General features: G+C 45.7%; 1 long non-coding RNA gene across 3 annotated transcripts in view; it reads right to left on the bottom strand.

Moving 5' to 3' along the window:
* The window catches only part of LOC110261422, a 164,324-nt gene that overhangs the window by 119,056 nt on the left and 17,771 nt on the right, over positions 1 to 27,497 (bottom strand). For 2 of the 3 annotated variants that reach the window (XR_002345503.1, XR_002345502.1), the window contains exon 2: positions 26,005 to 26,082. This is a non-coding gene — a long non-coding RNA (uncharacterized LOC110261422). Of the gene's footprint in view, positions 1 to 10,668; positions 17,691 to 26,004; positions 26,083 to 27,497 lie in introns of those variants that run through there. The other variant, XR_002345504.1, reaches the window with a different exon arrangement.

Raw genomic sequence — 27,497 nt, 5'->3', positions numbered from 1 at the left:
GAGGCTTCCACAGCCACATGCTACAAGTGACAGACCCCAATACGTAAGGAGCCTTGGGTCTCTGACTCACCGCTTGGAGGAGACCTTCCTATCAATCAGGAACACCCATTCTGGACTTTACCAGAAGACAAAATAAACTTTACAGTATTTAAACCATATGCTCTCAGGGTCTTGCTTGTTATAACAGCTAGTGATATGCTAACGAATGCTAAAGTTTGCAGAGAGCTTAATGTGTCCCCTGGGACATGGGTGAGCACTCAGCTTATGGTAGCCAAGAATTCAGGAGGCCAGAAAGCCCAACAGCAAGAGAGCAGAAGACATCAAAGCTTACAGTGGTTCCAGGAAAAAGCCTTTTCTCTGTCTTTTCTAAACCCCCCAAAGCAGAGGGTTACATCTCTGACTCTCTGTGAAATAGAATAAGTAATCCCATTCTGACAGAGTGATCCTGAGGAATAAAGGAAATAATTATTACAATCATCATTTTGTCAAGAAACTGTGCATCAGGCATTGAACGGCTTACCTATATTATCCTAGTTCTTTCTCCCAAATACCATAAGAATCCCTTATAGATGAAGAAACTGAGGCTAAGAGTTCCCGTTGTGGCTCTGTGGTAATGAAACCGACCGGTCCCATGAGGACGCGGGCTCCATCCCCGGCCTCACTCAGGGGGTTAAGGATATGACATTGCCATGAGCTGTGGTGTAGACCCACAGCTATAGCTCCAATTCAACCCGCAGTCTGGGAACTTCCATGTGCCATGGGTGCTGCTCTAAAAAAAAGACAAAAAAAGAAATTGAGGCTGGGAGGTTAAGTAATTTGCTCAAGTCACACAGATAGTAAGCAGACAACCAAGCCAGGACTTGAACTCAGGTCTGACTGACTACAGAGCCAGAATTCTTAACCACTGGTCTCCCCTGGGTAGGGGGATGCCCTCCAGGGCCAAAATCAGGCTGATGGGCTCCAAACCAGGACCCTCAGCTACCAAGAAGGACAGTTAGCTCTGGGGGCACCAGGGCTGCTAAATTGAATCTCCGTGTAAGATTTGGGGTCTTGCTGGCTCAGTCTGTCTCTCCAGCCTCAGCCCATCCTTAGCCTGGGACCTGGCCAGCTGCTGCCAGACCAGCACTGATGCAGCACGTAAAACACTGAAAAGAAAATGGAGAAAAACAGCTCAGCAGGAGGGAGGAGGGAACTTGTCACCCAACTCCCTTCTGCCCCATTCCCAGACTCCCAGGAGGCAGCTAGAGGTTGGACCCTGGCTTTCTCCCAAGGTCACCTTCACGACAGTTCAACCGGGGCTCCGGCTGGCAGCACCCGCCAATGCCAGGCCGTGATGGATTACTGCTCGCTCTGGCTACTGTTCACTGCACAATCCAATCTATGAGACACACATATTTCTCAATTCAGGGACTTCTTTTATTTTATGAAAAATCAGCCGGCTGCTCGGGCATGAGTGGTGAGGCTTGGCAAGCACTTGAATTTTGTGAGCTTCCCCCAGCCTTGTTGTCTTCCGAAATTCCCTTCCCTCTGCCCCGGTCTACCCATTACCCACCTTGAGCCCTACTGAGTATAGAAGAAAAGAGTATAGCTTGGGAGTCAGAGAGTCCTCGGTTCAAGCCCTGCTTCCGCCACTTGTTCTCAGGAGGTTTTGCCTGAGTCGCTTGTCCTCCCTCCTCATGAAAACACTACCCACACCTCAGAGCTTTCACAAGGCGTACAAGGTGGGTGTGGCATTCCTGGCGCAGTAAATAGGTCACCTGAATCTATTATGCACAGGAACATAGTCAATTTCCTCTTCTCCATCTCCATTTTTATTTTAAATTTTACAGCTGCTCCAGCTATGAGCTACACCGCAGCTGTAGCAATGCCAGATCCTTTAACCCACCGCACTGGGCCAGGGATTGAACATGCAGCTCTGCAGTGAGCTAAGCCACTGCAGTCGTATTCTTAGCCCACTGCCCCATGGTGGGAACTTCTCCATCGCCACTCTTCACCAACTTGCTTTTTATTCTCCTTATCCTCTGCTCTCCTGCCTTCTCCCTCTGCTTTCTTCTGTGGTTTTTGTCAACCCAGAGGATATTCCAGGCTGCTCTGTTTTTTGTTTGTGTTTTTGTTTTTGTTTTTGTTTTGTCTTTTTAGGGCCACACCCAAGGCATATGGAAGTTCCCAGGCTAGGAGCCGAATCAGAGCCATAGCTGCCTGCCTACGCCACAGCCACAGCATCACCAGATCTGAACCGCATCTGCAACATATACAGCAGCTTGAGGCAATGCCAGATCCTTAGCCCACTGAGTGAGGCCAGGGATCGAACCCACGTCCTCATGGATACTAGTGGGGTTCTTAACCCGCTGAGTCGCAACGTGAATATCCAGACTGCGCTGTTCTAAAAGTCAGATAATTACTACCACAGGCCTCTCTGAACTAAGGTTGTTCTTTATTTTCTATCTCTATCTGGACAACTCTGGTCTGCCTTGTGTTGTCATTAGGACATAATCTTTTCTGACTCAGACAACAGTGATTCTGAGACTATGTCGCTGACTTCCAGAAAGGCTGATTCCAATACGCCCTTAAGCTCTCGTCATTATCCTTTTAAATGCGAGTGAATCATCCTTTCCAGTTCTTCATCTGCTCTTTGTACTTAACCCCTCAGATTTGCATGGGAGACCCTACCAGCTCAAAGAGGGAGAAAAGTACTCTCTGGTGGGGAGCGACCAGGAGATTATCTTTATGGAGCTGGATAAAAGCAAAAGAGCAGCCTGATTTGTCCCACAAGCCCAAGTTCTCTCATGAATCATTTGCATCATCTTGATGATGAGCTTTTACATGGGCAGAAAATCAAGAAGAGGGGTTAGTTAGATACAAAATCAAAGCTGAATTAGTGCCAGAAGAGAAGACAAAAATTGAGGATAGCTTGTAAGACATCCTCGGGTCTCCTGTTGCTGATGTTAACTTAAGGTTTAGACGAGGTTGGTCCTTTAAGTCAAAAGAGACCAGAGACCCTGAGTCAGGGACAGCCACACCTTGAGCATTGGTCCCCCACAGTCAGAACAGAGTCAGAGGCTCTAGGGTACCTGATTCATCCGTCTCAGATGTCAACACCAGAACACAGCATCTCCCCAACATCCTTGACTCTCCAGTGGACTTTCCCCAGACACCTAGCCATTCTTCAAGTACCACCAAATCTAGTCTCCTCTTTCCATTCACAGTGCCTCTGACTTACTCCAGACCCTGTCATTTCTCACCTGGCCCCTGCAACAGCCCCCTTCCCGCCTTTTCGGCTGCCACCCCCTGCCCCCATCCCAGTCCTCTCTATACGGCAGCAGCGAGCTTTCCAAAACGCAAATCTCACCATGGCCCTCTACTCCTTGGAAGTCTCCAATGCCTGCCACTGTTCTAGGCTACTTCAACTGGTAAGAACAGAACACTCTCTATAGAGGGCCAGGTAGTAAGTATTTCAGGCTTTGTGGGCTATATGTACTCTGCTGCAACAGCTCAACTGTGCCGTTGCAGCAAAGAAGCCACTGACAATAAGTGAACAAATGGGTATGGCCTGTTTCAATAAAATTCTATTTATAAAAACAAGCAACAAGTCAGATTTGGCCAGAGAACCATAATTTGCCAACCTCGGTGATTTAAACCAACTCATAATGCCCTGAGTGACTCAGCCACTGCCTCCCAGAGGTTAGCCTTCTTGTTCACCATGCAGTGCTGTTTGATTTACAACCCAGCCATACAATCAGACTCAGTTCCTCCAGACAAGGCTGTGTTTTATCCAGTGCCACACCTTTGCTCATGCTGCTTCTTAGACCATGCCTTTCCCTCACTAGTCCCTACTCAATCTTAGAAGACACAGCTCCGTCTTTGAAGACAAATTCAGTAACAGCCATTAAAATTTGAAACACATGTTTCTCTTTGACTCAGCAATTCAACTTCTAAGAATTTGTCCCACAGACAAACTCCCCTACAAGTGGTCAAAGGCAGACCTATGAGGATGTCTGTGGCACTATTGTTTAGACTGTTAGGATATTTTGGAAAGAATCTAAATGTTCACCAATAGGGGAGTGATTAAGTTATGGTCTACACATAAAATAAATGCTATGCTTATATTAAAAATAACAGAACAGAGCCAGATGTTCTGATCGGACACTAATTTCAAGATATATTGAAGAGCTCTCTGAGGGCCTAGTGGTTAAGTACGCAGTGGCGTCACTGCTGTGCCCTCCGTAACTGCTGTGGCTTCGGTCTGATCACTGGCCAGGGCATTTCTGCATGCTGCGTATGTGGCCAAAAAAAAAAAGATAAGTTGAGAAGGCAAAACGCAAAACACACAAATCCCATATGTGTATAAGAGGATATACACATGCACACACACACACACACAGGCACACGCACACACAAATACTTCATATGTATAGAGCATCTGAAATGATACACAAGAACTACAACAGCAGTTACCTCTGGGATTAAAGGATTAAAGTAGGGCTTCCAGGTATGATTGTAAAGCCTATGGACTATGCAAGCCCAGATGGAGCCACACAACTAGACCACAATAGCCATGGGGTCCCCTGATGTTTGCAATACAGCAGCAGTCTTGATTTTGGAGTAAATAAATCTTTTTTACCTACCCTTTCATATCACTGTAATTTTTACAACAGCAAATTCAGAGCCTGAGAGTCAACCCTGGGTTTGAAGATTGCGCTACAGCTGTTTGCCTGCTTACCAGGCTGTATGTATTTTGAGGGGGAAAGCCTACCTTATTCACAGCACAGTGTGAATCATACCTTCAAAGACAAGAGTAAAAGATACAGAGGACACAGATTAACATGACCTGGAGTTGGCTCTCATCCAAGAGAAAAATAAGGAAGGCTACCTAAGCCGAAGGGAACAGCAAGTACAAAGACATCGATGGGTAGGAGAAGATGCATAGGTGGTAGGTGTTCAGAGTACGTGAGAAATAGACTGCATGTGTGAAGATGGGTCTTAGATTTATCAAACATTTCCATGGAGCTACTGTGTGCCAGAGAGCGTGCTGGACAAGTCATGGTCTTCCGAACAAGTCACGTGCACTCAAGGCCAGCTGTCCAGAGCTTGACACATCACCACCTTCTGTGATTCCAGTGCTGTCGGGCAGGAAATGAAGATGAGAACAAGCTGAGATCCCTGCAATATAAGGGAAAGCCTTGCTGGCATCCTGGAGGTCAGAGGCAAGAAACAACTTCTGATAGGGGCTATCAGAGAAGGCTTCGTGAAGTTGGCACATGTCATGGTACGTGGAGGACGAGGAGGATTTCACCAGGCAGAGACGGAACAAAGTGGGACAGAAGGGGATGACATTTTAAGCAGAGGAAAGGAAATAAGAGCGCCTCAGACAAGCTCAGGTCACTGGAGCATCGAGCCATATGAGAGGAAGGTTGTAGATGAAGAAGGGGAGGTGGTTGGCTAGTTGGGGAGGGCTTTGAACATGAGGCCAAGGATGCTGGCTTGTTTCCACACTGTTGGTAGAGTCTGGGTTTCCAGCTGACATTCTCGGAAGCCGAGGGTCATTATCCAGGACATTAAGTGGCTAATGGGCCCATCCCAGTGCCCTGTGCAGCCTGGAGCACAAATGTTTTCCAAATGCTGTTTTTATCTCTTGGCAACAGTAAGGCCAAGCCCTCTAAGCTAAAAGCCATGTGGTTGCTGCAGTGTACTCTCCTCTCTACTGCCCATGGCCTAAAGCCCTGACAACAGTCTCATTGTCACCCCAGCCCAGCCCAGCCCTTTCCCAGAAACAACCAAGCCCACACCTGCTCTCTCTGACCTCGTTTCTTCCTCCCTAATTGATCAGAGCACAATAATAGCAGGCAGCAGGAGGACTGGTCCCTGGTGGATGCAGGGCTCAGGAGAGAGCCTCAATTACTGATCCTACACCAGCTGCTGGAGCCAAGAGTCCTCCTGGGTGCCCAGAAGAGTGGCCTGGTCCCAGGTGGGGGTGGATGAGTAATACCCAGAAGCTCCTAGGCACATCTGGAGTAAGCCAGATCTGGTGTCCAGTCTGACTAAGTCAGAAGACCTGATGGCCATCCTGCTGAGAGGCAGGCTGTTTGGAAGGCCCTGAGGAAACTCTTCTACTTCCCTCTGCCCATCTGTAGCTGATGCCCTTCTGTTGCCTCCCTTTCCTATACAAGCCCTCTGGACAGACCAGAGGGAGAAGAACAGCAGAGAGCTTTTCAAGCCATCTTGGCCAGGTCCAAGCCCAACTTTTCTCTCCATTTTTCAGGAGCTTGGGAGCTAGGGGTAGGGATATAAAATCAAATCCCCTACCCCTTCCTGCCCCAGCTCTACCTAAATTCCATGGCCAACCAATCCATGCCTTGCCTCCTCCAGGAAGTCTTCCCTGACTGCTTCTGCCTTCCCTAGCTCAGTTTATCTCTGAATTCCTTTTACTCTGTGACACTCCTTGGGGTCCTAAAGATTACAGCCTGTTTTCTTTTACAGCTGTGAGCCACCCACTGTATTCCTAAAAGCTTTTCAAGGGCAGGGCTCTGCCTTCTTGCTTATGGGAAAAGGGAAAAGGCATGGGATTAGAAGCTATAAGAACAGAATTCAAGCCTGGCCTCTGCCACTAATACCTTGTGCAACCTCAGAGAAGTTACTCAGCCCCTGTGAGCCTCAGGGTCTCAGTCTTGGAGTGAAGAAGACAGTAATCCTAGCCTCCCAGGTAAATTATGACAAGCCAGCGGGGCTGTCCTAACCATGTCCTAGACATATCCAGGTCTCTAACCAGGAATTACACCTTCCCCACCAGGCCCACTCCCAAAACCACTCTGTGCTCCCGAAAGAACATTTTTTTCTACTTAAAAACCATATAAAACAATGCAAGTACTGCACCCGCCAGGCTCCCAATGTCACTTTAGGGGCATGTTCTAACCAAGGTGTGTTCCGTGCTCAACAAAGGGATGCATGATTATAATACCTCTTACAATGAAAGTCCCTCGTAGGGAGGCCAGGAACTAGACCTGCCTGGGATGCCTTTTTAGAACTCATGAGGCTGAAAGAAAGGACAGAGAGATATGGGACTCAAGGTAGCCACCCAGAAGTATCCCACGTCCTAAAGTCATCAGACCTGTGCCCAAATCTTACTTCCTTGAAAGCCATCAGTTCCCCTTCGAGCTTAGGTTTCCTCATCTGGAGACAATCTTACCTTGAAGGGGGTATTAAATAGAAGGAAAATGAATTCTACGAAATGCCTAGCACATAGTGGATAGTCAAGAAACAGCCGCTAGGGGATTTTCATTTGGTGGGAGGTGCTCACCAGCCTTCTTGAGGTATAATACACATGTCATTAAATGCACCCATTTTAAGTGAATAATGCAGTGAGTGTGGACAAAAGCATCACGTTACATAATTACCACCACGATCGTGATAAAGAACTATCTCCATCACCCCTTCCGTCGCACTCTGCCCCATGCTCTCTCTTGATCAATACCCTCCCCATAACCCAGGCCCCCTAGAAACCACTGATCTGATGTCTATCCTTAGAGTTTTCCTTTTTTAGAATTTCATATAAAGGGAATAACACGTTACATCATCTTTTGTGTCTTATTCATTTAGCACAGTACATTTGAGGTTCATCCATGTTGTTGAATGTATCAGTAGTTCATTCCTTTTTATTAATGAGCAGTTTTCCAGTGAATAAGTATACCACGAGTTGTTTATCCTTTCCCCAGTTTGATGGATATCTGAGTTGTTTGTATATTTTGGCTATTATGAGTAAAGCTGCTACAAACATGCTACAAAGCCATGGTTATTATTTATTATGGAATCACAGAAAATTAGAGCTGGACAGGCCCTTAGAGATTACCAAGTCTAGTGTCCTGACGAAAATGAGGCTCAAAGGGGAAAGCTCATGGTCTAGCTCCTTGCTAAGCATGGTCCATGAATCAGCAATATCCACATCACCTTAGAGCTCGCATTAGAAATGCAGAATCCCAGGCCCCACCCCAGACTTTCTGAGTCAAAATCTGCATGTTAGCAAGCTCCTCCAGTTCCTCATAGGCACATTCAAGTTTGGTCTGGCAGCCAAGAGATTTACATGGGACCGATACTAAGTCATCTGATTCCCAGGCCAAACCAGTTTTCCCCAAGTCACAATGACTGGCAGTGGATGCAGAGGGCTATGAGGGTCTGAGGCTTCAGGTTCTGGAAAGCCCTTCTCACCTGTGACGGATCTGGCTGGTTTAGCTAAGGGCAGAGCTCAGCTGCCTCTGCAGCCTCTTGGGGCCACAGGGCCTCTCGGCGTCTAGGTCAGCTTGGCTCCTGGAAGTCCTGGGTTCCTTAATTGAAAATCATAATTATTTATTTAGGTAACAATGCCATTAGCATACAGAATTAATGACAGCCCTGTGGCCTAGGTTGAAGGAGGCAGAAGGCGAGGGTGAAAAAGTCCTGAGTGGGGATTTCAGAGGCAAGAAGTGCTCAATAAACTCATCTCCCACAGACACTTCTTAGCTGTGTTGTGTCTATTAAACAGACATGTCAGCCTAAGCACACTTTCCTCTAACAGCTAAGGGACAGAACATTAATTATGATTATTAAGTTATATAATAATTGATATTATTATTGATAATACTAATATTTTCTAATATTTTAAATAATGGCTATGAATTGTTTTTAGTTTTAACAAATTACAATAATGGGTGAGTTAATTTCAGGATGGTAAGTTTAGAGATGAAAATAACATTTCTCGTCATGAGATAATTCTTTTATTCTGTGATTGACTGTTACAGAATGTTCCCAGCTAGAAAGCAAGCAACAATCTGGTTCACTCCAAGATGGGCAATTAACTAGTAAACTCAGAGCCTAGTTGATGGACAATCAACTAGGAAACTTAGGGCCTCTAAGAGAGAAGGTATGACTGATCTTCAGACATTTGCTGAACATCTGTGATGTTCTGCCAACTGAAAGGGGGGCAGGGAGGAGGGGAGAGAGATATGAATGAATCCTTGCTTTCCAGGAGCTCATAGTCTAATGGGGGGTGGGGGCAGGACACATATAAGGCAAAAATAAATAATCATACAAGGCATGACCAGTGAGTGGTACAAAGTGTCAGGCTTCTATATCTCAGAGGAGAACAGAATCTCTGTGGTCGGAGCAGTTAAACAATACTTCCAAGAAGAAGTAAGATTGAGCAAAGTCTTAAAAGGAACAAAAGGGGTGAATGCATCAGAAAGGGAGAAGAGCTGGAACAGAGGGATGGAGGTGGGACACACACCCTGCAGTCTCTGCATGGCTAGCACATGGTGAGGTCAAGGACCATCGTGGGAGATGTGTCCAGACACGGCGTTGGGGGCCCGCCCCACCGCCAGGCTAAGAAAGTACAATTTTATCCCCCCAGACAATACGAGTCATTGAAGAGTTTTACTCAGGGGCCCATATGGTCAGATTTTAAGTTGATCTTGAGAAAATGATAGGTCCATGACGTATTAAACCTCGGAAGAACCAATTAGTTCACATGCACTGTAGTCTATATCTCATCATCTCCTGGCTTCTTCTTAGAAGGACAGATCGCTGGGCCCAATTTCAGGCCCAATTAATTAAAGTCTCTGGGGTGAGGCCTGGAAATCTGCTTGAATTTAAGAATGTTGACTTTATTTTTGTTTGAGAATACTGATTTATTTATTTATTTATTTATTTATTTTTGTCTTTTTAGGGCCGCACTTGCAGCATATGGAGGTTCCCAGGCTAGGAGTTGAATTGGAGCTGCAGCTGCTGGACTACACCACAGCCACAGCCACAGCCACGCCAGATCTGGGCCGCATCTGCCGACCTACACGGCAACACTGGATCCTTAAGCCACTGATCGAGGCCAGGGATCAAACCTGCATCCTCATGGATACTAGCCAGATTCTTCTCAGCTGAGCCATGATGGGAACTCCAGACAATATTGATTTTTTATACAGTTTATTTTTTTTTATTAAAGTATTGTTGGATTTACAATGTTGTGTTAGATGTTTTCTAGTTTAAGTGAACATTTTGGGAAGAAACATTGAAATTCTTTAGTGAGAGTCAGTATAGAGTAAAATATTAGTTTGCATTGTACCACGAGGGAGGAAAAAAAGAAATTTCCACTTTCTTTTTTTTTTTTTTTTTGGTCTTTCCAGGGCCACACCTGCAGCATATGGGGGTTCCCAAGGTAGGGGTCCAAACGGAGCTACAGCTGCCGGCCTACACCACAGCCACAGCAACGCCAGATCTGAGCTGAGTCTGCGAACTACACCACAGCTCACAGCAACACCGGATCCTTAATCCACTGAGGGAGGCCAGGGATCGAACCTGCTACCTCATGGTTCCTAGTCGGATTCATTTCCCCTGAGCCACGACGGGAACTCCACTTTCAAAGTGAAACTTAAAGAAGAGACCATTGACTTTTAAGCCCCTCATTTTCCAGAAACTGAGGTTTAAATGGCAAATTACAGAGTTCCCATTGTGGCTCAACAGGTTACAAACCCAACTAGCATCCATGAGGATTTGGATTTGATCCCTGGACTTCCTTAGTGGGTTAAGAATCCAGTGTTGCCATGCACTGTGGTGTGTAGGTCGCAGAAGTGGCTGGGATCTGTCATTGCTGTGCTGTGGTGTAGGCCGGCAGCTGTAGCTCCAATTCAACCCCTAGCCTGGGAATTTCCATATACTGCAGGTGCGGCCCTAAAAAGCAAAAAATAAAATAAATGGCAAATGAATTTCCCAAAAGTCATACAACCAGTAAATGGCAGGGCCAAGACAGACTCCAAAGGCCGTTCCAGGTCTCCTCTCTCACCAGATTGATTGGGGAGATATTTTACTTTATTTAACAAACATTATATAGTACCAGACAATGTGTTCTGTAGACATATCCAGTAGGACTATGCTACCCATAACCTCCCTAAAAGGAAGCATTCTGGTACTTTCTTCTCACCCTTCCCTACTGGCTGCCCTCCCAGCCCTCCAGGCCACTCAACACAAACCAGCCAAGGCCTCTCGGCACCCTCTGAACCCAGAAGATGGGTGTCATATGAGCAGACTAGGGGTAGAGAACGGACAAGTCAGTCTAATTGCACTTCACGTCACACAACACAGAGACTTGATTCAGGGTCAAATTTTGCAAAAACAATTATAAATCCTTCTATGCAGTCTTCCTTGGCCTGCTGTGCCCTCCAGGCCTAGACACATAGAACTCTTTCCCACAGCCAGACCGGAGAAAGGGAAGGATGAAATCACACCTGCTAATGCAGGTAGATCTGCTTTATACAAAATGAAGACCCAAAATACCCAAGATAAAGATACCTGGCCCTTACAGAGCACGGACTCTGTGCCAGGCATTGCTCGAAATGGTTTACATTCTTCACTTTTGTAACAATTCGGTGAGGTAATTACCATTATTACTCCCACTTTACAGATGAGGAAACGAAGACCCAGAGAGGTTAAGTGACTGGCCCTGGGTCTTTGGGCTCGTGAGTGGTCAACCTGGGAATCAAACATAGGCAGGCTGGCTCCAGAGCCCATGCTCTGAACCACAGTGCTAAACCCACTGTATGCCACCTTGTGCTGGAAGCTGAACTAGAACCAGCAGCAGAGAAGCCCGTGGTCTATGGAGGGAGAGAGTCATTAACACAGATACTAACAGCACAATGTGATTAGGGCTGGGACAGAGAGCAGCCCAGGGATCAGGGAGCCCAGAGAGGAACCCCCAGCCAACATGGGGGATCAGGGATGAATCCTAAAAGAAAGGGTGCCTGGCATGCCCTTGAAAGATAATCATCTGTCAATAATTGTTCCCCAAGAGGCAGGTATTAGTGCTTCCTGTGCCTGGACCAACTCTGGTCCTGAAAATCCCTTCCCCTCCCAATTGGATCTGTATGCTTCACACCCAGATACTGTCCTTGATGAAAGAAGACTAAGTGAAGCCCTACTTCCTGGATTCTGTATACTCAGGCCTCACCGAAGGCTCCAGCTTAACAGCCTCCCAAAGTTCCATGGCCACAGTGTGGAAGAGATTTTTTTGCAGTAAACCTTCTAACAAAACACGATTCAATTATGTCCCCAAATCCCCATATGGAATAATTCTCCTCTTCTCCCTTTCTTAGGATCTTTATGAAGAAGGGAACACACATGGAGACTGGCTTGATCCAGCCACTGGAAGTTTTCAGCAAAAGAGGAGCACGAACAAGAAGTGGACAATAACCCCTAGCTTCCTGCCTACATAACGGGGAGGACAGCCCTCAGCTGAGATCAGGAACAAAGCAGAGCATGTCTTGGCTAAGACAGCCTAAGAAGCTGAAAGCATCCTAAGGAGGGTGCCAGCTGTGTCATTCTCCCATCTGGAATCCTTTGAACAAAGATGAAGGTACAGGTGGCTCTGTTTATTAGTTTGCAGGGGTACCCCATACAGGTGAGATCTCTAGCCAATTTCTGGGAAAGATTTTTATCAAGCACGCCCAGGGCTAGCTGAATGGGGGATAAAATCTTGCCTGTTCCCCATGGCAAGGGGGAAGTCTAAAAGAACAAGACTAGCCTGTCTTTCAAACTGACTCACATGAAGACAGAGTTCTGGGCACTAGGAAATTGGGAGTGGTTGGAAAGGAAGGAGGGGAGGTGACTCTGAGGCCAGGCCAGGCTGAGATTCAGCTTCTGGGCTCATCACTTCCTCTGAGTCTCAGTTTTCTCGCCGGTGAGATGAGGCTAATAATCTGTGATAGGCTCATCCCTACAGGCTCGTCTCACAGAGCTATTGAGGGAATTGGATGGGATAATGTCTGTGAATGCTCTTTGTAAATGGATTGAAGATACAAATGTGAGTTTACAGTAACAATGCCCAGTTTGCTTTCTATTCCATCACTGATCCCCATCCAGGAATACAGTCATACTTTTTGTTTGTTTACACCTATCATTTTGTTATCTTGGTATTTTCCACTTTATACCATTTCTATAAGGTAGATGGAACAGGTTATAATCTCATTCCACAGACAAGAAAGCAGGGGCCAGAGAGGTGATGACTACAACCCAGGATTTTTTCTTCCACATCAAGCTCTATACCGAAGGAATAATAACAATTAACATGTATATTGCTTTATCATTTTATAAGTAACTAAACACTTACACTTGGATATTTTCTCTGATCCTCCCACAACCTTTAAAGGGGCAAAGTAGCCCCTCCCTCCATTTTATAACAAAAAAACTGATGCTTCTAGAAGTGGGAGTAACAAGCTCAATGCCACACAGTCAGAAAGAGACAGAGTCAGAACTGGAACACAGCCTCTCAGATTCCAGCATCAGTGTCTGCTTCTCTCCATTGTTCCAGCTTAAGCTACAACTAGGCAGAAATTCCTTCTAGCCAGTGGTTTCAGCAGTTGAGAGACAGAGTTTGGCGTCTGCTACTTGACCTTGACCGACCTTGACTAGTTCACATGAATTCCTTTGACCTTTAAATGTGCTGGCTACTCTATAGAATCAGTGCACCCTCCTTAGCAACCGCACTAGCCCCCACAGAGACTCCATCATTCCTTCAATGACACCAGAATGCACCTACTTGTTTCCATGTTCCTCCTTCCGTTAGCCTGAGAAACTTCTAAGGGCATGGACTCTGTCTTATCTGCCCTCTGTCCACAGGGACTACACATAAAGGTCTTTCATAAATGGCTTTATAATACTGAACGAGTCCCTCGCTTCTATTTCAGTCTCCCTGTCTATAAAAGGAGGGGTAGGAAGTGATCACCGCTGAGTTTCGTCCAGCATTAAAACTGCCTCGTTTCATGAGAACGATGTTCTCTCTACCCGTCACAATTACATTCACCCTCCAGTGCCAGTTTGGCCCCCATCTGTTCTCTGAGGACTTCTCTAGTCTCCCACAGGCCTTTGGGGCCACTTCCTCTCTTAAATTTCCAGAGCAGTCATAGCCGTACCACTTCATCCATTACCTATTTCCTCAGTACCTGTAACTTACCTCCACACATCAGATGGTAGATCTTATCTCCACAACTGGACTGTAGTTTGAGAGCAAGAACCACATACTACCCTTCTATTTCCCCCCACAATGTGCTAAGTACAGCCCTAGGTTCATGGCTAGAAACCAGGAGAGCTGGATCCAACTCTTATCTTCTTCCCTGACCCTCTGTGCCACCTTGAATGAGCCACTAGACCTATGAGGCTCAGTTTCCTTTGGTATAAAAAAGAACAAGTATTATTGCCTCCAGAATTACTATGATAATCAAAGCAAACAAGTCAAAAATCACTTTGTTAACTGTCAAAACCTCACAAATATAAAAAATTATTTGAGAATAACTGGTATTATGGTTTGGTTGCGATACTATGTATTTGACTAGGGAGGAGTAGAAAGAGCGTGCATGTATGCACTTGTTCCTAAACTTTTCCAGACACTAAAATAGATTCCAGACACTAAGACAGGTGAATAAGACATAGCCCCTGCCCCCCATTCTCTGACCACAGGAATATCCTAGTAAAAAGAGCACTGAAGGTAGCATCAGAGACTTGGGCTTGAATCTCAGTTTTGTCACTTCCAAGTTGTGTAACCTTGGGTCCAGTCATTTTAACTCCTTGAAGACTAGTTTCCTTTATTTACAATGAGGACGTTGGACCAGTCCATGTTTCGAGCTTTGAGAGTGTACAATCTGATAAACATAAGAAAAATAACTTTTCAAACTCTCGAGGATCTGTGGGAAAGGAGCGAATACATAGGTAACTTCTGAGTGGCTGCTGTCAAGCATATGAACAGAAAAGTGCACCATGCCTAGGATGGAAGATGCTGTCCTGAAACAGCGCATCTCCTAAGCACTACTGGGCTCTGGCCTGTGTGCTTTATCAGGGCCGCGAGGCAGAGGCTATTTCAGCACCATGGATAGCTCCACGGTGCTGCCCCCATGGCCCGGAGCCTAAACAGGCCTTTCCACCACCAACCAGATGTTCCTGCTTTCTCAGCCAGCTTAAGGCTAAAACAAACCTTTTCAACCAGGGTTTATCAGAGTTTCTAAATTACATACTGGGAAGAAATTTAATTGGTTTAATTAAGAAAGTTTATTTCATGGTAATTCAGTTTTGTTATGCTGCAAGACTTAATGTGTCCTCTGGTGGGAGCGTCTGTTATAAATATTCATTGCCTCACTCAAATACCCTCTCCTGGCCCTAATCTCCCTCCCTTACCCCATAGAGTTTGAAAATGTGTCTGAAGAATATTGAGAAAAGTGAGGACTTCCTGAGGAAGGACATGAGGCCAGGACAAGGTCAACAGAATTCAGTGAGGAAGGCATAGAAGGTCAGTCTTTTATGGTGTGCTGCTCCTGCATTTTACAAATAGGGAAACTGAGGCTATAAGGGAAAGAGCAGGTCATACACTCAGCCAATGGCAGAGACTGGGAACTAGAAGTCTCTTGACTTCTAATCCACGGCTCTTGACCCCCAAATTCTAAATTCAGGCTATTTCCAAACTAACTCTAGAGATTAACTGGTCAACTTCATTATGTACAAAGGGAGAAATTAAGTCCTAGACAGGGGACTAACGTGCCCTAAGACACATGCAGGCCTATCTATCTCCCACCCACTGCAGAATTCCTCAAGCCCTGAGAATCATGCGAATTCTGCTGGATTGCCTTCAGTGAAAACCAGTTCCGTGTTGTATGTGCAAACCTCTCCTGGTTGTAGCAAGGAGATTAAAATAGAGATTTGATATTTCCCTTCTTTGAAGGCACTTACAGTCCAGTATGGCAAAGAGAACAAATTGATAATAGGAAGCAAAATGGTGGTCATGAACACCTGTTATGCATTGCTCAAATGCACTCCTCAGGGTTCCCCTAATGTGCCCCATTATCTCACGCTTCTGTGCCCTCGAACGTGGATATGCTTCTCCAATGCATCTGCCTAATCAACTCCCACTGATTCTTCAAGACCCCGGAAAACCTTCCCAACCCCTCCCCTGACCCACACAACCATAACTAAGTCCCTCTCTCTTCCACACCCCACTGCACTTAGAATCCTACCTTACAGCATTTATCACATGGAACAGTCTTTTTTTATTTGTCTGTCTTCTCACCTTGGAATCAATCCTTGGAATCACCAGTGCCAAGAGCATTGTCTGGCAAAGACGAGAAGCTCAGCAAATAGTAGTTAAATGGATGAGTATGAAACTGATTTACTGTGGAGTTTCGGTTTATTGGGGTATAAACCTGGAATCGTTTTTTTATTTTTCCAATAACTGCTACCAACTGTGCTTGGTTGAACCCTTCTTTTTCCTGCTGGGTAGCAGGCTGCCCTAACAAACTCAGTCTGAGGCCATAACTTTTCAGTCACTTTTAGTTATTAGAACAGACTCGTTCAGGTTCTTTAGGACTCAATTCTATTTATTATTTTCTTATTCTTACGTTTGATTCAAATCTCTTCCTACGCTGGCCCTGTCACTCCCTGCCCTCCGCTATCTCTAGCCCAGTTCAAGCATCTGGCTCTCATTGAAACTGGAAGGGGCAAGGTCTGCTCTCACTCACCTCCTCCTCTCTCTCCCACTGCTCCAATACTGGGGTATGAGGAGGGAAGGAAGAGGTGGCGGACCCCGGGTGTGACAGCTCACAGTGAGGCAGTCCTCTCCCATAAGGACCCCACTGACCTGATTTGCTGTCTGTGGGATCCTTATGGGTGGTGGGAGGCTCTCATAAACTCTGCAGATGAGGGTCTTCCCCGCAGCTCCCCTATATACAGGTGATGCCCTGTGCCATGAGACTGCCTCCTCATTGGCTGACATTCCCCCATCATGGCCTCACAGCTCCATCCCCCGATGCCCCTCATTGTGCGAGGCCCCATTCGCATCTAATCTCTATGGGCCCCACTCAGAGGTTCGAGAGCACATCTGAGACCCGACTGTGGTAGATGGACTGTCCTTGCCCCTTTCGTCGGACCAAACCACCACCTGTCTTTCCTCTGCTCTTCCACGGCTATATCAGAACCAGACCAGGTAGTTTATGGGGAAGCAAAATATCAGTCTACCCTTTCCTTAGGGCCTTGTGTCAAGGAGAGAAAATTCTTTATCTCCTCCAGGGGCTTTGGATGGGAAGTAACAGCTGTTCCCTCTCCCAATCTTCCTCTTCTAGGGGGAAGAGGTCAGAGTGGGACTGATTTTCTAAACCAGGAGACTCAGCCAGCAGCGGTCATCCTGCCTCCTGGTTAGTCTTTTTAAAATGTAAGGACTTTGTGGTTTTTTTTTCTAAGCCACAAACTTTAGCTGTTGATTTCTGGGGTGGGGAAAGATCCACTTTGCACCTCAGTCTCTCCTGTACACTATTTCCTGGAATCAAGGCTAGCACAAGAGATGTTCAGAAAAAAACAAATCCCAGGTATAGTCAGGGGACACTTTCTGAAGGGAACAGTCTGAAGCTGAACCTTAAAGACTAGACAGAATTAGAACTTCTGGAGAAATGAAAGTGGTGTAGCCATGGAGAAGAGAACAAAGAATGGTTACGACATTTTACAGGAGCTCGCACAGAGCTCAGCACGTAGTGGGCCCTCAATAAATAACAGGAATTAAACTGATCCACCTGCAGCTGGAAGTTTTCTCTAGAAAAAAACAAAATTGCAGGACTATGTAGCCAGATAGACTGAATCCGGATCACCCCTTCCCTTAAATCAGCGACTTCAATGAGTCATTTGACCTCTCTGAGTCTCTATTTCCTCATCTGGAAAAAAAAAAAGATAATAAAACCATTTAGGGGATTGTTATGAGAAGTGTGTGACACAGACACAGTGTAGCTGAAAAAATGCCATGTGTCCACCGACCAGGTTTATTTTCTTCCTGGGCGCACACTTCACTTTGTTTCTCAGTTCCCACAAGGAACCACAGGACTCAATTCTGGCCAGTGGCATGTGAACAGAGTGAGATGTACCACTTCCAGCCTCGGCCCTAAATCCACCAGGCCCTTCCACGTTCCTCTCACCGTATCAATGAGGCCAAAAGGGATAGACTCCAGGAAAGCAAAGTTAGAAAAGAGCTGCTCCAGAGGTCTTGTCGTGGCTCAATGGTAACAAACTCTGACTAGCATCCATGAGGACATGGGTTCGATCCCTGGCCTTGATCAGCAAGTTGAGGATCTGGCGTCGCCATGAGCTGTGGTGTAGGTTGCAGACACAGCTCGGATCCTGCGTTGCTGTGGCTATGGTGTAGGCTGGCATCGGAAGCTCTGATTTGACCCCAGCCTGGGAATGTCCATATGCCACAGGTGTGGCCCTAAAAAAGACAAAAAGAGAAAAAGAAAAGAGCCACTCAGCCAGCCTCTGACTATGATGGGCAAAAAAATAAACCTTTGTTGTTTTATCCACTGAGATTGGAAGGTTGTGTGTTCCAGCCGCGAGCATTAACACCTCAACTGACACACACATGGAAAGTGCTTGGTAAATGGTGACCACTATTATTAATAATTTTTTATATCACTCTTTAGCTTATAAGCAGTTTTTATTTCTTCGTGTAACTGATTCTCACAGTGCCCTTGTGAATGGGGTATGGAGGACAGGGGTTACTGCTCCATTTCATAAATGAGGAATCTGAGATCAAACAGTGCTGGTGAATGGAGATGCCCACTAATCACACACAAGCAAGGAAGTCACATGACCAAGAACAGAAGCATTATATTGACTCAAGTTCCTCTTAGCCTGAGAACCCCTGAATGCTCGTCCTGATGGGCCATGGAAATCACCAGTCCCCCTGGTATCGTCCAGGCCAAAGGGTGATAGTAACCTTTGGGCCAGTGGCAGGACACAAAGAGTCAGTGATTCCTGACCAGGCTTGTTCAAGGGCAGGCAGACCAGACACCAGATACCAGAGTCAGATGTGTTGACATCATGATCACTGGTTCAGAAACCAACATGCCATCCTGGAAGTACCAAGGAGATGTGGATTCCAGTTCTGGCTCTGCCACCATCTTGCCAAGTAACCCTGGGCAAGTCACTGTGATCTCAGGACCACAGCTCTGCGTCAAAGTTTATAGGGTAACACCAGGACTGAGGGTGTAGCCTTGCCCCTGAGGTCTGGGCACCCCATGGTTGCAGAATGGGTAGAGAGTTCTCACCTGCAGGAGACCCTTCAGAGGTCAGCTGAGAGTGGGCCAGCTCCATCCCCACCCCCACCCCACACAGATGCTCACGCTCTAAAACCCCAGTCAAAAGGCATCTGTCACAAAACAAGTGGCCCGCCATTCCAGCAGGGAGCAAGAGCTGGGAACAAATGGTGTTTTGTCTAAACAATTGTTTCCAACAGCAATTCCCTTTCCAGTATGTCTTTTTTAATTATTATTATTATGCTTGCTCACTAATTAGGTTGAGATACATAAATATTTCCAATGTACAGATAACAAATGCCTCCATCCGAGGGAATCAGCTGCCCCTCAGACTGCCAACCCTGGCGAATCACCACCTGCCAGGGGAGGGACCTGAGAACCAGAGACTGCAGCATGAGATCCCAAGAGGGAGGGTCCTGCAAAAGGCCACACATACACAGATCAGAGGCAGAGCCGAGAAGACAGGTTAGCTCGATCCTGAGAGCAGTGCTGAGCTGGCAACTCTTACTAACATTATCATATCATCACTACCAGTAGTATTGTTTTGGAACATTCAGACCTAGGTTTAAATCCTGACTCTCTCGTCACTAGCTATATGCCCCCCTTTAAGTCTCAATTTTCTCATCTGCAAAATGGGGGAATAATTTCCATCATCTCAGGAAGATCAAATGAAAAAAACATACAGGAGTTCCCATTGTGACTCAGCAGGTTAGGAACCTGACACAGTGTCCATGAGGATGAGGGTTCAATCCCTGGCCTCGTTCAGTGGGTTAAGGATCCGGCATTGCCACAAGCTGCAGTGTAGGTCACAGATGCGGCTTGGATCCAGCATTGCTGTGGCTGTGGCGAAGGCCGGCAGATGCAGCTACGACTTGACCCCTAGCCCAGGAGCCTCCATATGCCGCAGGTGTGGCCATGAAAGAAAGAAAGAAAAGAGGGAGGGAGGGAGAGAGGAAGGAAGAAAGAAAGAAAGAAGGGAGGGACGGGGGGTGGGGAGAGGAATTCGGGGGAGGGAGGAGGGAAGGACCATGTGAGGACACCACAAGAAGACGGGCATCTACGAGCCAAGGAGAGAGGCCCTCAGAAGAAATCAACCCTAAAAAAATAAAATAAAATAAAATAAGAAGATAAAATAAAATCAGTCCCTCCCTCTGCCCCCGGCAAAAAGAAGAAATCAACCCTACCAACACCCTGATCTCAGACTTCTAGCCTCCGGAAGCGTAAGAAAATAAATTTCTGTTGTTTAAACTACCCTGGTCTGTGGTACTTTCCTATGGCAGCCCTAGCTAACTAATATACCTATTAAATCAGAGATTCTGGGTCTTAGCAGTTTGTGTTTTAACAAGCGCTCTAAGTGCTTCTTATGCACACTAAATGTGAGAACCACTGTTCTAACGCATAATCGGGTGTGCACACCTCTTTGCTGCTAGGATGTGTGAATATAAGCCTGGACCTGGCTTCAGCTCTGGTTCTTGCCTAGTGGGGGGCAGCCTGCCTGAGAAATAAAGTCAGATGCAGAGAGAAGAAAAAATGAAAGATGGAAAGGGGGAGATTGTGCAACAGTGAGCCAAGATGAGAGAAGCAGCGTTCAAGTCCATAAGAGGCCACTCTGGGGGAATCCTGGCCAGCTCACTTAAAGGACAGTTTCATGTCTGCACATAGAGAATACACCACCAACAGATAAGGTCTGGTTCCTTGGAATAAGAGCTATCTTCCAAGTAACTGTTGCCTGGTGACCTCTCACTAAGCCGCCCCCCCACCAACCCCGTGTCCATGGCCGAGGGCCGGCCTCATCAACCCCTGCCTAGATCCCTGCGACAGCCCCTCACTGGTCTTTTACATTCAGCCTCTCCTCCTCACCCTCCCACATCCTTCCGACGGAGTGAGCCAATTAATCCCCGGAGCTTTCTGACCACACTGCTGCCCTGGGGCACCCCCTCCAGTGGTTCTCCACTGTCTTAGATCAAGATCCATCTCACTGGCTCCTCACCACTGGCTCCTGCTCATCTGGGTGGGTACACCTCTCAGGCCCAGGTTCTGGGGCTGAGACCATCTAGCTAGTAACCACATCCATTGTGCCTTCCTTCTGAAAGCACATCTAGACTATAATACCCAAACTAGCTTGTAGCTAGATGTGTCCGTGCATTAAGTTCCAGCTAATGAAATGTAAGAGGAGTGATGTGTGCCACTTCCAGACTTGGCCCATTAAAATCTTCCTGCCTGATCCTCTATACTCTTCTCCCCCGTCTGCCAGTCGAGGGCAATGCCTGGGGTGACCTGGGAAGCTGTAGCGCCTCTGTTACCCTGGATTAATAACGATGAGGCTCTGGAGTTCCCTGGTGGCTCCATGGATTAAGTGTCGTCCCCGCTGTGACTCGGGTCACTGCAGTGGCATGGGTTCGATCCCTGGCCCAGAAAACTCTGCATGCTATAGGCAAGACCAAAAATAATAATAATAATAAAGAGGAGGCGGAAGTTCAAAGTACCCCCTACTTCCCCACTAATTGAACTTTATATGAATAAGAAATGAACATCTATTATGTTAATTACCATCTATCTATTGACTTTTTAGTTTTATCTGTTATAGCAGCTGGTGGTAAGCAGATACCATGGCCTTGATCATTCCCGGCATGTTTGGGGGCCTCAAAAGAATCTTCCTGTGTCTCTCTGTTCCCTCTGCCTCATCCTCCTGTCCCATCCCATTCACCTTTTTTTTTTTTTTTTTTTGTCTTTTTTTACCTTTTCTAGGGCCACTTCTGCGGCATATGGAGGTTCCCAGGCTAGGGGTCCAATCAGACCTGTAGCCACCGGCCTACGCCAGAGCCACAGAAACATGGGATCCGAGCCGCATCTGCAACCTACACCACAGCTCACAGCAACGCTGGATCCTTAACCCACTGAGCGAGGCCAGGGATGGAACCCACAACCTCATGGTTCCTAGTCGGATTCGTTAACCACTGAGCCACGATGGGAACTCCCCATTCACTCCCCATTTCAAGTCTAGCTCGTCTCCCCTCCTCCACAGTGACTTCCTCCTTCCCCAGGCCCCCCCACCGCAGGCTCAGTGGGAGAGCCCCCACCTCTGCACCATGGAATAGCTAACATGTATTGATCTCTCACTATGTGCCAGGCTCTGCACCAAGGCTTCATAGTCATTATCTCTTTGAATCCTGGTGACGATGAGAAGTGGATGCAAACATTCTCCCCATTTTGGAGATGAAGCACAGAGGACTAAGTGACCTGCCTGAGGTCACACAGTAAGTGGCAAAGTTAGGATTTCAACTCACAAAGACTGGCTCCAGAGGCCCCACTCTTAACAGTGACACAACACTGCCTCTACATATCCCTTTACTATTCTTACACCCGATAAGAATATCTCCTAGGGTGAGATTTTTTAATGCAAATTAAATATAGTGTGATCCTTTAATTAGAGAGCACAATTTATACCAAGCAGATCCCAGTTGGTTCTGACACAGTGGAGAGGGAGAAACTGCTACAGGGGAGCCAGTGGAGGAGGCGGGTGGGGGCTGGGGTGGCAGTGTCCTGATGTTTCCTTAGATGGGCTTGACCCTTTGTTACTCCAGCAGTGGACAGTCAAGGCAAAGGAAAGTGAGAGACGTCTGCCCCACGCTGGGGTGAAAGAAAAAGAGAGGCTGTTCCCCTTAAGCAAAAGCATGAGGACGTCTAAGGCTAGATTTGCTCTGTGATGTTCAGGTTTTACAGCCATACACTTACAGCTGTAAAAGCACCTTTATTGTTGACATTCCTGAAGGAAAAATAACTTTGTTATGGCAAGTCTGAAACTACCTAGCCCTTAACCTCTTTCTCCCCATTGAAGTGATTGTCTCTATAATTCCATTTTTTATAACACAAGATTTCTTAGGAATACAACCTCTGCATCCTAATAGAACACAGCACATGATCAATGTCTGTTGGGATGTCTGTTCCCCAATTGACCGCCCTGAAGGTGAGACCAGGTCAGCTCCAGTCCTAGAAACTTAGAGGCTGCCACAGAGCTTGGCATGGAGCAGGTCCCCAATGGCTGCTGGCTTTTGCACTGCCTCTGCCACCACCCACCATCCCTCCCAAGAACCCACTCTTCCTTTCTCTTCTCTGCCATATCTTTTGGCAAATAAACATCAACAGCTGACCGGAGCCACCCTGGCCTGTCTCCCGCCCATGGCGTGGCTCACTGCAAACCAGTACTGCCCAGGGCCCATATTCATGTGAAATCACAGCACACATCACCACACGCTGCTACAAAACTCTTAGCAGCCCAAGCAGACCTGGGTTCAAACCCAGCCCACTACTCCCCAGATCAAAGATTCGGAGCAAATCATGAGGCCTCTCTAAGCCTCAGTTTCTTCATCTGTGAAATGGAGATAATAAAATACCTAGGGCTCAGGGTTGTTGTGAAGATTAAATGAGATGATGTATAGACCCTGGCATAACACTTAACATATGGGCATCAAATGAATTGTTTGGCACTGTTTCTTCCTCCCAAAAGTCCTGAGAAAATTAGAGACGGTCCTGGTGTTAGTTTTCAGTCTGACCATGATGCGGTGGTGATGACGGAGTGGACGATGATGACATAAAATCACTCCCACCAGTAGCCTCGCTCAGTGGGTTAAGGATCCAGCGTTGCCATGTGAGCTGTGGTATAGCTCGAAGATGTGGCTTGGATCCTGTGTTCCTATGGCTGTGGTGTAGGCCCGCAGCTACAACTCCGATTTGACCCCTAGCCTAGGAACTTCCGTATGCCGCAGGTGCAGCTATAAAAGGCAAAAAAAAAAAAAAAAAAAAGATTTTGAGGAGTAACAAACATGACATGATTGAAATATCAGCACAGACATATTAATGTGGCAGTGTGAGGAGGACGGATTAAAATGCGAAGAAACTGGGCACAGAGAAATCGCAATGAAATGCCACTTTACATGCTTTAGATGGGTGAAAATTAGAGTGTCTGATAACATCAAGTGTTGGGGAAAATATTAATCTGCAGGAATTCTCAGAGGCTACTGGTGGGAGTGTTAATTGCTACAAGCATTTTGGAAAACAATTTGGCATTATTTTATACAGCTGAACACTGGCTTCCATTCTATGCAGTGTGAACACAGCAATTTCTACAACTCAGCAGTTTCACCCTTAAACCAATATTCCCTAGAGCAGCATTTCTCCGAGTGTGATCCAGGGACCCTGAGACTTTTGAGGGGAACCCATGAGGGCAAAATCATTTTCATAATCTATTTGAAAGACACTATTTGACTTTCTCTCTCTTGTCTCACAAATATACAAAGGAGTTTTTCAGAGGCTGCATGATGTCTGATATCACAACAGACCAGACGCGGAGGCAGATGCCGGAATTTGGTTGTCTTCTATTAAGCCAGACACTAAAGAGATTTATAAAAATTTAAACAATGCCACTCCTCTTACTTAATTTGTCTTAGAAGATATGGCGATTTTTCATTTAAAATACACACTTTATGTTAACAGGTAATAATGAGCTTTTTATTATTTATTAATTTTAAATGAAATATATATTTTTCTGGGGTTTTTGTGGTGGTAGTGGTGGCGGTTTGGTCTTTCTAGGGCTGCACCTGCAGCATGTGGAAGGTCCCCAGGCTAGGGATCGAATCAGACCTGTAGCTGCTGGCCTATGCCTCAGCCATAGCAACGCGGGATCCAAGTCGTGTCCCCGACCTTCACCACAGCTCACGGCAACACCAGATCCTTAACCCACTGAGCAAGGCCAGGGATCGAACCCTCATCCTCATGGATACTATTTGGGTTTGTCATCACTGAGCCACAGCAGGAATGCATATTTTTTTCTGTTTTAATTTCTAATGTAGTAAACATGTACAGCTACAACTCACATAAACAAAAGTTCTTTGGAATCCTGAAACTAAAATGTTTGATAACCACTACCCTAGACAAACTCTTGGATACGCATAGCAGAAACATGAACAAAAATACCTGTAACAGCATTATCTTCGCAAAATATTTGTAATTAAAAAACCAGAGACAATTCAAATGTCCACAAACAGGAGAATGGATAAAATTAGTATGGTATAGTCACACAGTGGAATATTACATAGCATAGAAAATAAGTGAACTATAGCTAAAAACATCCAATAGGATATTTCTAAGATTTATTTTGATTTACATTAAGTAAAAGCAAGGAAGAGCACAGAAGAACATACTTCACAATATCATTCTTATAAAATTCAAAAAAAAACCCCTATAAACTAAACATGTATATTTAAGGACACATACAAATGTGATAACTTCTTTTAAGCAAGAGAAGGATAAATATACAATCCACCCTCTTAGATGGAGGCTGAGGGATGAGATAAAGAGGTAGCACTGACACAATGTTGATAATGTTCTAATTCTTAAAATGGGTGGTGGCTGATTAGTAGTCATTTTATTATGGTGCTTCATAATTATTACGGTATACACTATTTTTGTAGGTATCCAATATAATATTAAAAAATAATGTAAACCCTAGTACCCAGACTGGTTTCTAAATATCTTTTCCCACCAAAAAGAAAGAGAGACAATAGATGAGTAGCATTTTCAACTTGGAACCCTTTCTCACCCCAAGCCCTTGGAGAAATGGCTGATCGCAGGTCTGGGACAAGAAACACACAAAAAGGAGCAGCCCGCCATTCCCCAAAGCAGGAAAGCTGGCAGAGACTACTGAGGTCATAATCAAGAGGACTTGGGAGCCTCGTTGAAGATGTTTCCCCTTAACCACGGATGGGACCATCTGAGCATCAATAAAGATAAAAACTGAAATGGATTGAAACACGCCACATTTGTTTAAATCCATGAGTTCATAATGAGACCAAACCATCTCATTGCTCATCTTCAGATAATGTTAGGGAACCAACTCATCATTTTTAAAATGGAAAATAAATGGAAAGAATCAAGCACTTACCCTGCCTTTCCCGTACGAACTGTACCTCAGGGAATCCAAATAGTTTAGGAAAGGATGTTAGTCTTTATACGAGTCCAGCTGAAGAACAAAGAAAAAAATGACAGTGGAATGGTTATCATTCCCCTTGGGCCTATGAATGCCCAGATAGCTGGCACATCACTTGCCAATGCCTCTCAGGTTATCCCGCTGTGCCTCCAAACTGTCCACGAGCAAACAAAAACACCGCATGTGTCCATTACCCTGAACTTTCATCAAGTATAGAGGGTCCCACCAGAAGGCATTCAGGATTCAGGATTCACCGCCTTTGGCAAGTCCCTGCTTAGGAGTGAGTGGAAGTGATGCTATAATCAGGAACCTCTCCTCAATTCTTGAAGACACTGCAAAATCTGCTACTAAAGGGGAGTTCCCATCATGACTCAGGGGAAACGAATCTGACTAGCATCCATGAGGACGCAGGTTCGATCCCTGGCCTCGCTCAGTGGGTTGAGCATCCAGGTTTGCCATGAGCTCTGGTGTAGGTGAAAGACACAGCTCGGATCCCAAGTTGCTGTGGCTGTGGCGTAGGCTGGCAGCTATAGCTCCAATTCAACCCCTAGCCTGGTAACCTCCATATGCCGTGGGTGCGGCACTAAAAAGACAAAAAACAAAAAAGAAAAAACAAACAAAAAAAAACTTTCAGCCAATTGTAACATAAAGAACTTATTTGGATTCTGAACCAAATAGAATTTAAAAGAAATAAAATTATGAATTAACTCAGGAAATTTGAACCCTAAATGCATGTTTGATGTTATTAAGGAATTTTTGTTATTTTTTTAGGAATGGTAATGGCATTATAGTTATGTATTTTTTCCAATTTTTTATCATGGCAAAATACATAAACATAAAATTTACCATTTTTAACAGTTCAGTGGTATTAAATATATTTGTAACATGGTGCACCGTCACTACCATCCATCTCCACAATTCTCTTCATCTTGTAAACCTGAAACCCTATACCATTAAACAATAACTCCCCATTCTCTGCACCTGCCAGACACTGGCAACCACTATGTCTACCTTCTGTGCCTGTGTGGTTGGCTACTCTAAGTATTTCCTGTAAGTGTCATCATACGGTGTTTGTCTTTTTGTGATTAGCTTGTGTCTATAGTTATATAATTTAATGCATCCTTATATTTGCAGGCATGATATGCTGTCTAGTCTAGGTTTTGCTTTAAAATAATCTCGGGGCATGGAAGGGTGGGGAGAGTGGGCAGGAGTAGGTGAAACAAGACAAGCCATGGGCTGATAATTGTGAAGCTGGCTGACAGGTACACAGGGGTTCATTATTCTCTCCTGTATCATTCTCTATTTTTGTATGAGTCTGGATTTCCCATAATAAAACTTTCTGTAAAGAGCAAAGGCAAAATAAAGATATTTCCGAGCAGTAGCAACGACAGGAGAAAAAGAATCCAGAAGCAGGAGAGAATCACAATGGTTCCCACAGAGGACGGCGA

The sequence above is a fragment of the Sus scrofa genome, chromosome 6, assembly GCF_000003025.6.
Source record: "Sus scrofa isolate TJ Tabasco breed Duroc chromosome 6, Sscrofa11.1, whole genome shotgun sequence".
Classification (NCBI taxonomy): Eukaryota; Metazoa; Chordata; class Mammalia; order Artiodactyla; family Suidae; genus Sus; species Sus scrofa.
Note: the sequence above shows the minus strand (reverse complement) of the source record. Positions and strands in the feature narration are given on the sequence as shown.